Raw genomic sequence first — 12,139 nt, forward strand, 5'->3', positions numbered from 1 at the left:
GTTATCACTCGTGTTGACGTGTTTACTGAACAGATTATACCGAAAGAATTAAGAATATCACGTTGTTAAGGGGTCACTGTGGCCCAAAACATCGATGTTGAAATCTAAAAGCTAGTTATAATAAACTTGGACAACTTGAGAAACTGAGAGAAGAATTTAAAATCGTTCAAACTAGGTGTTTCTGTATCCAATTGGCGAACGATATAAACCAATTATGATAATTTTGTTTTCGGAATTTAGGCTAATTTTTATTCCATCTACTTCAAAATTTAAATTACAGCTATGATTGATATCGAAGGGATCGAATTACATACCGAATTTTACGAACATTGCCATCCCCCCCCCTTTAAAATGCGTTGACAATATTTGTAGTTGTTAATCCTGGCATTTCCGACTGTTTCAGATCTGAAACCGTGTTCTGAAATTACAAAAACAACCCGCCTGCCATAAGTGACAACTCGTCAGTTTTGTTGGTGGCATACTGTGAATTCTGGTTCACCACCGAGAAATCGGTGGTTGAATTTGGTTATTGTTTTTATTTTGACAATTTAGTTCTGGCCATTATATGAATTGGGAAGAAGCCAGCATAACACATTGGGAATTACATTTCTTTAAAAAGAAATTAATAGAGGCAACATACATTGATTGGCAGACCAACTAATCAGTCAACTATCAGCCGAGATTAGATCGCTTTGGTTGCCAAATCTAAAAAAATAAACTAAAAAGAAAACCAAAGGTAGCAAACGGATCAGATATTTTTAGTAAACCAATGCGGAGTCACAGTATGGTTTTAAGAAGTTCATCTAGCATGAACCAATCATAATAATAATGGTGAAAAAGGCCCCCTTCTTTTATTATTTCTGCCATCTGGTTTCTGCCGTACCAATTGCCATTTGCTATTGGCCTCTGGTCAGTCGTAAGTGGTTGGTAGACGAATGCAGACGTATTGTGACCTGTTTCCGTAGTATGATTTGTATATTTTAATTTAGTTTGTAATTATGTACTACGTTAGTTGTTTACCTGAAGAGGAGATCAGAATGCAGATCTCGAAACGTAGTGTTACTGATGTTTTGTTTCATTGAACGATGACAAATGTCCGGAAAAATCCTTTTTCCTTCACAATCCTTCCATCGTCAAAAATAAACTTGCAACAAAGAGTAGGAGTTTACTCCTGCGGTCTTCAGGTTGACGGGATGGCTCGCAGGTATGTCATATCGGTGTGGCAGCGTAGCGACAACAACATCGGCAGATCCCAACTTGCCAGTGATACACCTCTCTAGATGTCAGTATATGTCGCTCTGCTGGCCGGAGGCGATACCGTTGGTGCTGGCGATAATTACACAGCAACTACCGGCTGGTGGTGGCCTCTCGGATGTCACATATATATGTAATAGTTTGGATCCTGGCTTACACATGCCATTCACCATCGTCTTTTCGAGCCACCATCCGCTGAACCAGACCCGCCAGGCCACGGCTGTGGCTGTCTCCGTCTGTGAAGACAGACGAGAAGGATAACGGCAGCGGTTCTTTACAGGGGGTCTGATGGGCTGTTTCAGTTGAGCTTTTTTTCTTCCTTCGTCGCGTTTTATGTTGGCCGGTCTACATATTCGGAGGATTTTGCAGAACTTTCTGTGCTGTACCTCTTAAAATATCACATTTTTTCTTCTTAACTACTAGAGGGCGTTTCTTGCTATACACAGTCCACTCAGACCCCGATCCTACTCTCCCCCTCCGTCACATTCACATGGTGCCACCACCCTCAGATACTGCAGCTCCGACTCAAGGACGTAGATAGTAACCTTAAGCTTGTCCACGAGACCCCTGGATCCGTTGCATCGTTGGTTCTTGTAATCGGACGGAAGATCACACTGGACGCTGCAGTCTGTCGTAAAAGCGCGCATCAACGAGTTGTGTCTTGAGGTGTTAGCCACGAACACCTGGTCAGTGTATTGTAGCAACCAAGCGTCCAGCTCGATTGTGTGATCCAGGACGTACAAATCTTCCACACAAATCCTATTTACAAGGATATTTATATTTCAATCCTAATTTTATTTGAAAGTATTAATGTGTATAGTAGCGAAAATCTTGTACGTGTTCAACAACCTTCTCCTGATCTATTTATTTCAGATTCATTAAATAGATTTACGTCTATTTAGCGCCTCTTAAATAGCACAATGCTGTAACTTACCGGCAAAGGTGAAAGATCGTATTACATTCTGTTAGATAATAGCTACGATTTTATTGTCGGTGCTTGGGTTTTGAGTTATAAATTATTGTAACATTGTGCTGTTTGAAGTTAAAGTTTTTGGTTATTAGCCAAGTTATTATTGGCTCATAAGTTTAAAGTACTCGTAATAAATTGTCGTTACATTTTTGTCAGTCGTAAAGTCATCAATTTACTATTATAATACTATAAAAAGGTTTTATTCGTTCAAATAAAAGTTTCTTAAAACCTCCCTATATATTTCAATTTGTCTAATACAATATTGTAGTTAAGAAACTTTAAAATATATTAATATAACTTTCATATGTAATATTTTCGTAAGCTTGACAATCTTCACATTTAATTTATATTGCTCAGTGAAACCCACAGTAAGGGGAAAGAAATTAAATGCATACTATATAATTATGTTATATCATCGGTTAGAAAGTGGAGATAACTAAAAAACGATATTTTAAAATATTTGAATCTACTACTTACAGTATTACAGTGCAAATGTAATGATTTAACTGAATTATCGTCTGGTAAGTTTGGATTTCTTGAATCCGAGCACATGCCTTGGTATAGTATCAATTAAAAATATAATTTTAACATAATCCTCTAACATCTGTGTCACCTATTTGCCACTTTCAGAGTATTCCTTGTGAAGTAGCAAAGGCCAAAACTGTGCAACAGTTTTCAGAATTTCGTACCTAAATACAAAATGTTGCAAACACGTCTATATTTATTCAAACACTAGATGCCCGCCAGATTAGATGTTTCTCTGCACATTCCCTCTCCTCGATCCTGTAGGTCCAAGACATGTGGTTTATCTGTCGATCAAAGAAGTATTAATAGCCTTTTTCTGCTGTACGGACTTGATGTGAGCAACGATTGGTCGAGCGGATTGTATTTTTGACCTAACCATGCTTATGTATTTATTTGGTTAAGTTTCCTTCTTTGGAGTTTGTATAAACGATGAAGATCTATGGAAAGTTGATTAATTAAATCACTGCTTTAGAACAAATCGCTCTATGGCAACAATATTGTATGATCCCCATATCCGGGTAATTTGGGCATGTCTGGTACCGAACTCAACACGGGCCAATGGAGAACGTCTTGTAAGTGATTACATAAACTACTCTGAGAAAACGCATAGACAAATAAGCGAGTACGATTTAGAACCATTGAAACATGTATGACAATAAGATGAGAATGTGCGAAATATAAACGTATTTTAATGTTTGATTTTTTGTTGTTGCATAAATTACTCTGAGAAAACTCACAGACAAATAATAGAGTACGATTTAGAACCATAGAAACGTGTGTGAAAATAAGAAGAAAATGTATCGTAATGTTTGATTTTCTATATAAAGAATCAATAATTGAGTTTAACATTTACTCGATAACTGTCCGGTTTTAATTTACAATAAAAGTATTATCTTAGTTAATGGCCCATTTGTTTGTGTATTTTACTCCAAGAAACAGTTTAATAGTAATGTTGGTAATAGAGTCAAAATGCGTTACCTAAAGCATATATGATAATGTTATGCCAAATTATTCTATAATTATATTTATTAAACTAGGTATTTTTTGTATCATGGCAACATGTACGAAAATTAAACCTTTACGTTTAAGCAAATAAAAAATGACAGGTTACCTTCGTACAGTCAGTTCCGTGGTACAGGTACAGCCACAAACATAGACAGACATCACGACTCACGAGAGACTAGGACTAGAGTTGAGAGTAGAGACTAGAGAGTCAAGAGTCAGTGTTCAGTTAGTTGAGGGTCAAGATGGTTATGTGGCCATAGTTTAACGTAGTAATGAACTGTATAATTCTGTGAACATTTGGGAAAGTTATAAATAATGATCGGAATTGTTGATTTTAAAAATATAAGTAACTTTAAATTGTAGTCTGGCGCGTGATGTGGAGGTTATCCTGGATAGCTTTTCTTTTATTCACTACATCTTTGTAAGTAATCTAATTACTAATTACCTAACCTAAAAAATTCTTTGAAATAGAGGATTTTTAATTTAAAATATTTGTTTTCCTAGTGGTATTATCAAGATATTAAAGCAGGATTTTAGGCTACACCAATTAAGTTACCTAAATATACATTAAGAAGTTAGAGGTCTCTGTAGACAGTAGACAATTTTGATGACTATAATACCCAATTGAATATTCATGTTATTTTAACAATACTTAAGTATAAGTAATGATTATAATTTGAAGTACAGGTTGTTAATATAACTCATGTAACTTACAAAATACACTTAAAATAATATTTCATAGACTTTTCTGAGTTACATGTAAAAGTTAAATAAACTGATAATAGAGCTCGCAGATGGCTTTAAATTGGCTGGAAAAAGTTATCCTAACTATAAAGTCTTCCATATTCCATTTGGGAATATAATAGGCATCATGCTACAGAATCTTGTGACGGATACCACAACAGTCTTGGCTTCAGTCTCAGGACTGGTTCACCTCATTTTACCACGGACATTATAGTGAACTGTGACAATCAAAGAAATTTGGGAATGGGAGGAATTTGTCTCTTATTAGTTGTTACAGGCAAACCCGTGTTGTACAATAATATTTTAACACTTCATTGGAAAATCAACTGAACTGTGTTGAACCTTATTTTTTTTAATCAATTCCACTGTTGATTAGATTTTTAACTCAGAAAATATTTATTGTACAAAGGGCAATGTACAAACCATAGAAACGTTTAGACACAATTCAAAACAGGTACATATCTTAGTGAGGTACACATGGAATTAGATAGCTGTGGTCAATTGTAATGATTATGGTATTAAGTATTATATGGCATATATGAAATTTAACAGCTATTCTATAATTGTTTCACTTGTTTTGGATTCAAATATCCATAGTGCGATCAGTGTTTGAAAAAATCAAGACTATAACCTAGCGTATCTGAATAGTACTACACGTAAAGCAACTATGGTGGGAAGGGCTGATTCAATGTGAATATTGAATTTAGCTCACTTTCCTCTTGTGTGCAGCATCTGAAATCTGATGCTTTTGCAGACACTTGACTTCTGAAATCTGGAGTCATGTTCATCTGAAGGGATTCAAAAATAGTCGGTGACGAAGAATGAATATGCTCAAACCGATCCCCCGCATCGTTTCTACAGCAGGGACACCCGGACTACAAAAGTAGTGCAATCTAGGTGAAGAGGTATTCTTATTGTGTCCTCAATTTTGCACCTGATGAGACAATGAGAATACCTCTTCACCTAAATTTGCACTACTTTTTGTGGTCTGGGTGTGTCTAATGTTGAAGCGATACGGGGGTTCGTTTTGAGCACCTTCATTCTTCGTTACCGACTATTTAGGATCCCTTCAGACGAACATGACTCCAGATTTCAAGAGTTAAACCTGAATAGTACTGTTTACTCGACTTAATCATTCTACTCATCATCAGTCAATTATATTTAGTTATCAATCGAAAACCTGAGGACTTCCAAGCTGTGGGATTGATGATACGCTTATATTTGTGTTGGTTTAATATTAGCTCATTAATCCAAATTATTACTATTATTAATATTGGTACTATTAAACATCTAATTTTTATTTTAAATTGATTATCTTGAATTAACTAGAGAGAGAATTTTCTTTCATCAGGAAGACAGCTCCTACTCCTACATAAATCCTTAAAATAATTAATTTTAAACCAGTGTTCAGGTCATACTTAAATTATTTGAGAAGATTGTGTGCAGTTGTATGAATTTTAACAAGCAACTTACATTTTATTTGTAGGAACTTTGATTGGCGGGTAGCCAGAATAGATGGTACTAAACTCGGTTTCTCATGTGGAAACAGAAAGTTAGTGAAAATAAAAGGAAATATGCCGCATTTTAAGGGGTATTGTGTCTTGATAATTCATGTTCAAGAATAGTTGCTATACGTAAGTTATACATGTATCTTGGCAAAGGGATCTAATACAATGTAGTATAATCTATATATTGGTCTAATTCTACACCCACATGTTCATAGAAAACAGTAGCGTCATGTGTAAAATACAAAAAACAATATTTTTATACAAGAGCTATTGGTTCCTTCACAGAGTTCTCCAGTCAAAAACTTCCTAGATTGCGTACATGGATATTTTCTTTATTTATTTTTTTTTAAAGAGATACTATTCTCCTTTTTAACCTTATTCTGGCCATTCTCATGGTCCACTGCGAGGATCTTGTCAAACAGAATAAGGGAGAGAGTCGATACAGTGTAAGGTGTAGTACTGATTAAACGTGCAATGGTCACAGACAGGATTTGAACCTGCATTAACTCTAGCACAGATCCTAAGTTCAACGTCTTAGACCACTTGACCAACGGCACTTCCAGGAGCTAGGTCGTCCGTGTTGTCTTTAAATTCATCACAGGTTTTCTCTTGAGGTGTTCTGAGAGACATTAGTAGGAGGCAGTCTTTTTAAAAAAAGACTAATACGGTGTTTATAAAGCTGAAGTTCTTTTGATACCGTATGTTGAAATTCTAATATAATTTATTGTCATACAAATTGTACAAGCATTGAGAAAATCACTTTGAACAATTGTTGCTAAGTCACGTTTAATAAAAAATACTATCCGAATTGTACCAAGAGTGTGGAGTATAAAAAACTATGCTTTTGTAATATATTTATCTCTATCACTATATTTTAATGTCCATTTTTTGGTTCAATTAAATAATTGCTAGATACTCCTATGTTATGTATTTTTAATATTTTCTCATGCATTGACTGTCCTTATAGTACATGTAAATTCTAATTTATTTATGAAAATATTTTTAACCTTTTAGTTCCAGCCCCAAAATTAAATTACATTTCCAAATTGAAGAATGCCAGGCCTATTTCAGTTGTTTTGCGTTGTTTTACTTACAAATAAAAAAAAACACAAATATTTAGATTAAAACAGTTTTTTACCTGTTAGCAGAAAAGTAAATTATCTTCTTAAAAACTGTAAAACAAATATTATTTTTAAATGTAATGTACATGTAAAAATTGAAAAAGAGAAATATTTACTTACAGTGTATAATTTTTACAGTTTCATTTGAGAAATAGAAAAATATATATTTCACTATAAAACATTATATCACTTGAAAGAGTAAGTTAAACTGAACACAAACATAAAGGTTTTGATTAATATTTTAAAAATTGTAAAAGTCATGTTGTTAGAAAGCTATTTTCACTTTTTTTATTGTTTTACATTCAATTTGAAATTAAACAGCTGATTAATCTCACAATATTGCTAGTCTATAGGTATTTTTTCTTGTAATTTGGTTTAGTCTGAAAATTTGTATACAAACAAATTTGTAATACATTAAGAAATTTTAATTTTTTATGCAAATTTCCGTATTTACAGACTTTGGTATTCTTCTGTAGTTTTTCAAACATCCGTATATACGGACATCGGCACTAAAAGGGTTAAAAGCAAATGTCACTTGTAAAAAAAATATTATATTGAATAAAATGTATTTTCAAAAAGCAAGTAACATTAAACCATTTTTTTCAGGGGCTACTGTCTACTGTAGGGCCTAATTTATTGTGCAGAGACTGGAGTTTTGTTCCTCTGTGTATTACAAATATGAATGTTAAAATATGTGTATCATTGAGTGCACTCACAGCTAGGTCAAATAGGTATAAACTTAAGCTCAGTAGTTTGTATTTTAAATTCTATGAATTACATTAAGTGAATTAACTAACGTTTACATTATGTTAAGTGACTAGTCGCAGTGGTTACAGCTTGCTTCTGTATAATTAATAGCTATTGGTTTGAGTAGTATTGCCCCAGAATAATAATCCATATCCAAAAAAGCTAAATAAAACAATGTAGGCTGCTCTGATATAGTTGTGTGGAACACATGTAGTTAGGCACCTTATGAATAAACAAACTTCAACAAACTAGTGGCTATATTACTCAGTATGAGGTGACCTTGTTAGACTGGCTGTCTATGACAACTTACAGAAAATGTGCTGAGTAAGGCTTATCGACCTCTATGTCAATAGTGGATTTTAAGCTCAAATCTATATTTTGGGTCTTCTCGTTATTTTAAAGAAATCTGTTTCATTGAAACCATGCTTAACAATCTCTTAGAGTATTTTCATATACAGGGTGCATCAGACTACCCATATGGTATGTTTGGCAGACAAACGGCTATACCTGTCTTTGGTTTAAAATATTTTCTCACTAAATCAAGCATAGGAATAACAACACCATCAAATGTTATCTGAAACTCATTTGAGAGATATAAGGGACTAGTCTCTTTCTTTCCTGGAAATACCTAGGTTTACGATCTTCAAACTTTTTGAAGTATTTTTTTATATAAATTAATGGAATAGTGAATTTAACAAGTTGTTTTTAGTTCCTTTAATTTTTATTTTAGGTTACGGCTAGAAAATTTTTATTTGGTGTCACAGAAAACACAGTAAGAAAAGAATATTACTTTAAGAAATTAGTTTTACAACGATTATTTTTTAACTGTTTTAGATAGACCTAGTTATGCAAAACTTGTTTGTTTTTACAAGACCTTTTTTATGGCGTATAAAATGACTTAATTTGCCATTTAAGAATTTTGAGTTTTGGGAGTTTATTTTTGTCCCAAATGTTTTGGGATCGGTCAAAATTTCTCAAAATATGACTGTGTATGATATTGTTTAAAAGCTTGTTTTACAATTAAAACTTATGTATTTTTTGTGTTTTTATACAATAATTAGTTTGGTTGCTACAAAAATACATAAAAATACAAATTTCTACATGTTTGTAGCCGCCATTTTTAAATGAAAAAGATAATTACAAATTTGTTCTTCAACATACTCTATTCGAAAAGATCTTTAAAATGATACACAACATGAGCCATATTTACATTTGAAATTATTGAGAATTAAACCTATAACTCTTGATTTTCTTAACATCCTGTACTTAAAAATTGATAAACACTTTTTCACAAGGTTCGTTTTTAATGATTTAGTGGGAAAATCTTTTAAAGCAAAGGCTTAGTTATAACCGTTTGTTTGCTAAACATACTACATGAGTGGTCTTTTAACACGAATGTGAGCCTGTATAATACTTTACTTTTTGCAACCTAGTTGAGACATAACAACAATAGTATTATTCATCAGTAGTCATGACGGAAAAGGGGAAATATTTATTACAAATAAAAAGTGAAGAGGACCAATTGCAGAACCCAGAGAAATTTTCTCAGCCTTACATTTTTTTACCATTCATAAGAACTTTTTGTTGTCTGTTAACTAAATATCACTAAAAGACATTTAAACACAATCTTATAATTCCACAATGTTTCAATGTCAAAATTAGTTTGTTGTGATAACACAATAAAAACATTAACAAAACAGTAAAGTTGTGATTTACAAAATTACGTTTTATGTACAATGGTTCTCCTCCAGACTAGTTAATGTCACTGCATATAGAATTGTTTCTTGTCAGAATCTCGAGTTCCTGGAAGGTATATCTGCTGGTATTTTTGGTTAAGGTGAAATTTACTGTTCTCATGGCTCATTTTTTAGCACTCTCTGCTGACAATTAGCACTTGTTTCTCCCAAATTACCAGACTATATCTAAGGTGAAGTGTGTTGTTTTAGGAATTTCAGTGATTATTATCTGCACTATAATTTTTAGATAGCATAGATAAAGATTAGATACCCAATTTTTAAAGTTAACCACAAACTAACCCGTAGTCGCAATGGCGGGAGTTTGATAAAATTTGGCTTGTTTATTTCTGCGTTGAAAAATATAAAACAAACAATTTTTGGTGGATAACAGTGAAAAGTGGTACCAGGTTTTAGCGCTTTTCAATCAAACTGCTACTTGAACATTCATAACTCTGAGGATTGTGTTCCGATTACGGCCAAATTTGTACACAAGATACAAGTCTACTGTTTTAAGTATATTTAATTTTATTCTTGACTGAGCGGTTAAAAAAGTCCGTCATTGGTTTTGTTATGGAGCTCTTAAAATTGATTATCTTGGGCGCGTATTTTGAAAACTACTACATTTAAAGCATTACATTTTTAACACAAATTTAATCAGGAGGTTTTGTCCATTCATCACGGCCAGTGTCAGCTCGTTTAAACGCGCAAACTGTCTGACTGCTGAACTAACACCGGTTAGCTACACAAAAGTAAAGCTTAAGACACATGTAGGACCCATACTAAATTATTTTCAATTTATTAATTTCACAAATTATTAACTTTTAATATTTGGGATGCAAAATGGATTTTGAAAAAAATATACTGCATACTCTTAATGAGACAACGGAATATTGATTTTGAGGAAATCAACTACAATATAAAAGAAATACTATATTTCTTTATTCATATTAGAAAATCATGAGGTTTAAATTGACTTTGTTTCAAAATTAAAGTAAACATTTTTTTACAATAAAACACCTTTAATTGCATCTTTCACACAAACTTTAAGTATGATTATCCATGACATCAGACAATAGTATAGAAAACGTATTGTACTACCGTAACAATAACCGTAGTAATCAGCTGATAATGTTCTGATAATGCTCTGCCCATGATGCTTATCCAGAGATACCACACTGGTTCCTAAGTCAGTTTCAGTGTTTATAGACATAAGTGTTATCAGACATGTGTGGACTTGCATGTGGCAGTTACTAACTACTAGCTAAGTGTCAGTTAAGCGCCGTTTACTTTCTAAATTATGGCGCCAAGTCTTGGTTTGTCCAGTACCAAATAGGTTTGTGTTCCTATTGCCTTCAGATGATCTATTATTAATCTAAATTTTGTCTTATCAAAGTTTCTCACCTTATGTAATCAACTAAAAAGCTATTTAATAATTGGCATAAAATAATTTTCGTGATGATTTTTAAATATGTTTCAGAAATAGCTCAGAGTTTTTGAAATGATCAGTTAAGCTGTACACAGAAGTGAGTTATTATATTTGTTTTCTTTTACAACAGTAAATAAAATGTTTTACTGTCCAGACTCTAAATTCTCAACCTCTCAAACGCTACACATGGTTGTGATGAATGAAACGTTATTGGAACCCTGTGCAAAAGCCCTGTGAGAATATTTGTTAAACATTAACTTTTTTCAGAAATCTGTATTCAAACTTTTTCTTTTTTCAATTAACGTACTTAAGAAGTATATTGTTTAATTTTTTCATCAAAATACAGTGTAATCAGACAACTGTTTAATATTTTGTCATTGTAAAGTAGCCCATTTATATAAAGTTATTACTTATATAAAGGAATTAACATTGATTATAAAGTGATCAGATGGCGTAGATTATAAAAACTGACGAGTCTCTTTTTATAAATGATAATAAAGTCATAATGTAGTCTACATTAATAAACCTATGAAGACTTGCTGTTATATTATCAAGAAATGATTTCCATACAATTTACTTAAAAGATCATTTTATTCATTATAGTAATAATGTAATGAATCTATGAATTATTTTTGTGATTGGAACACACTACTTCAGTAAAAAGTAGAGCATCTCTTGGGTAACTCAGATTCTTCAATCGTATATTGCTAGAAGCAGGCAGAATAACCATTTCCATATTAGAGTCCTCTTGATTGATTATTATTACGTGATTTAATCTCGGAAATATAGATAGGTTGCACCGTTAATGGAGAAATATGATGACAGCTCATGAGGCTTTTGTATGCCAAGAAACTTTATAGCCTTCTGTCTCCAACTGCTGCACACACAGCACCTCATTGTCACACGCTATGATGAACTGTGACCTATGTGAAAGATATCGGTTTTAAGGTGACATTTAAAAAACCTTCTAGTATATTTTATATCTTAGACTAATATAATGGTGTTTGCTTTTAATTTTTGTTATTGATTCTGTGCTGTGAAATATTTAATAGTCAACCCAAATTTCATTTGATAAAATAACTATTATTAATGTTATGTTTTAT

The 12,139-nt window shown here is 32.7% G+C and overlaps 1 protein-coding gene across 1 annotated transcript in view; it reads left to right on the forward strand.

Annotated features, from left to right (window-relative positions):
• The first annotated feature begins 3,896 nt into the window (after window positions 1-3,896).
• Window positions 3,897-12,139, forward strand: part of LOC124368869 (beta-1,3-galactosyltransferase 5-like) — a 39,019-nt gene continuing 30,776 nt past the window's right edge. Inside the window, exon 1 of the mRNA XM_046826332.1 lies at window positions 3,897-4,175. The gene's annotated coding sequence lies outside the window, so the exon portion shown is untranslated. The remainder of the gene's footprint in view (window positions 4,176-12,139) is intronic.

The sequence above is a fragment of the Homalodisca vitripennis genome, chromosome X, assembly GCF_021130785.1.
Source record: "Homalodisca vitripennis isolate AUS2020 chromosome X, UT_GWSS_2.1, whole genome shotgun sequence".
Taxonomy (NCBI): Eukaryota; Metazoa; Arthropoda; class Insecta; order Hemiptera; family Cicadellidae; genus Homalodisca; species Homalodisca vitripennis.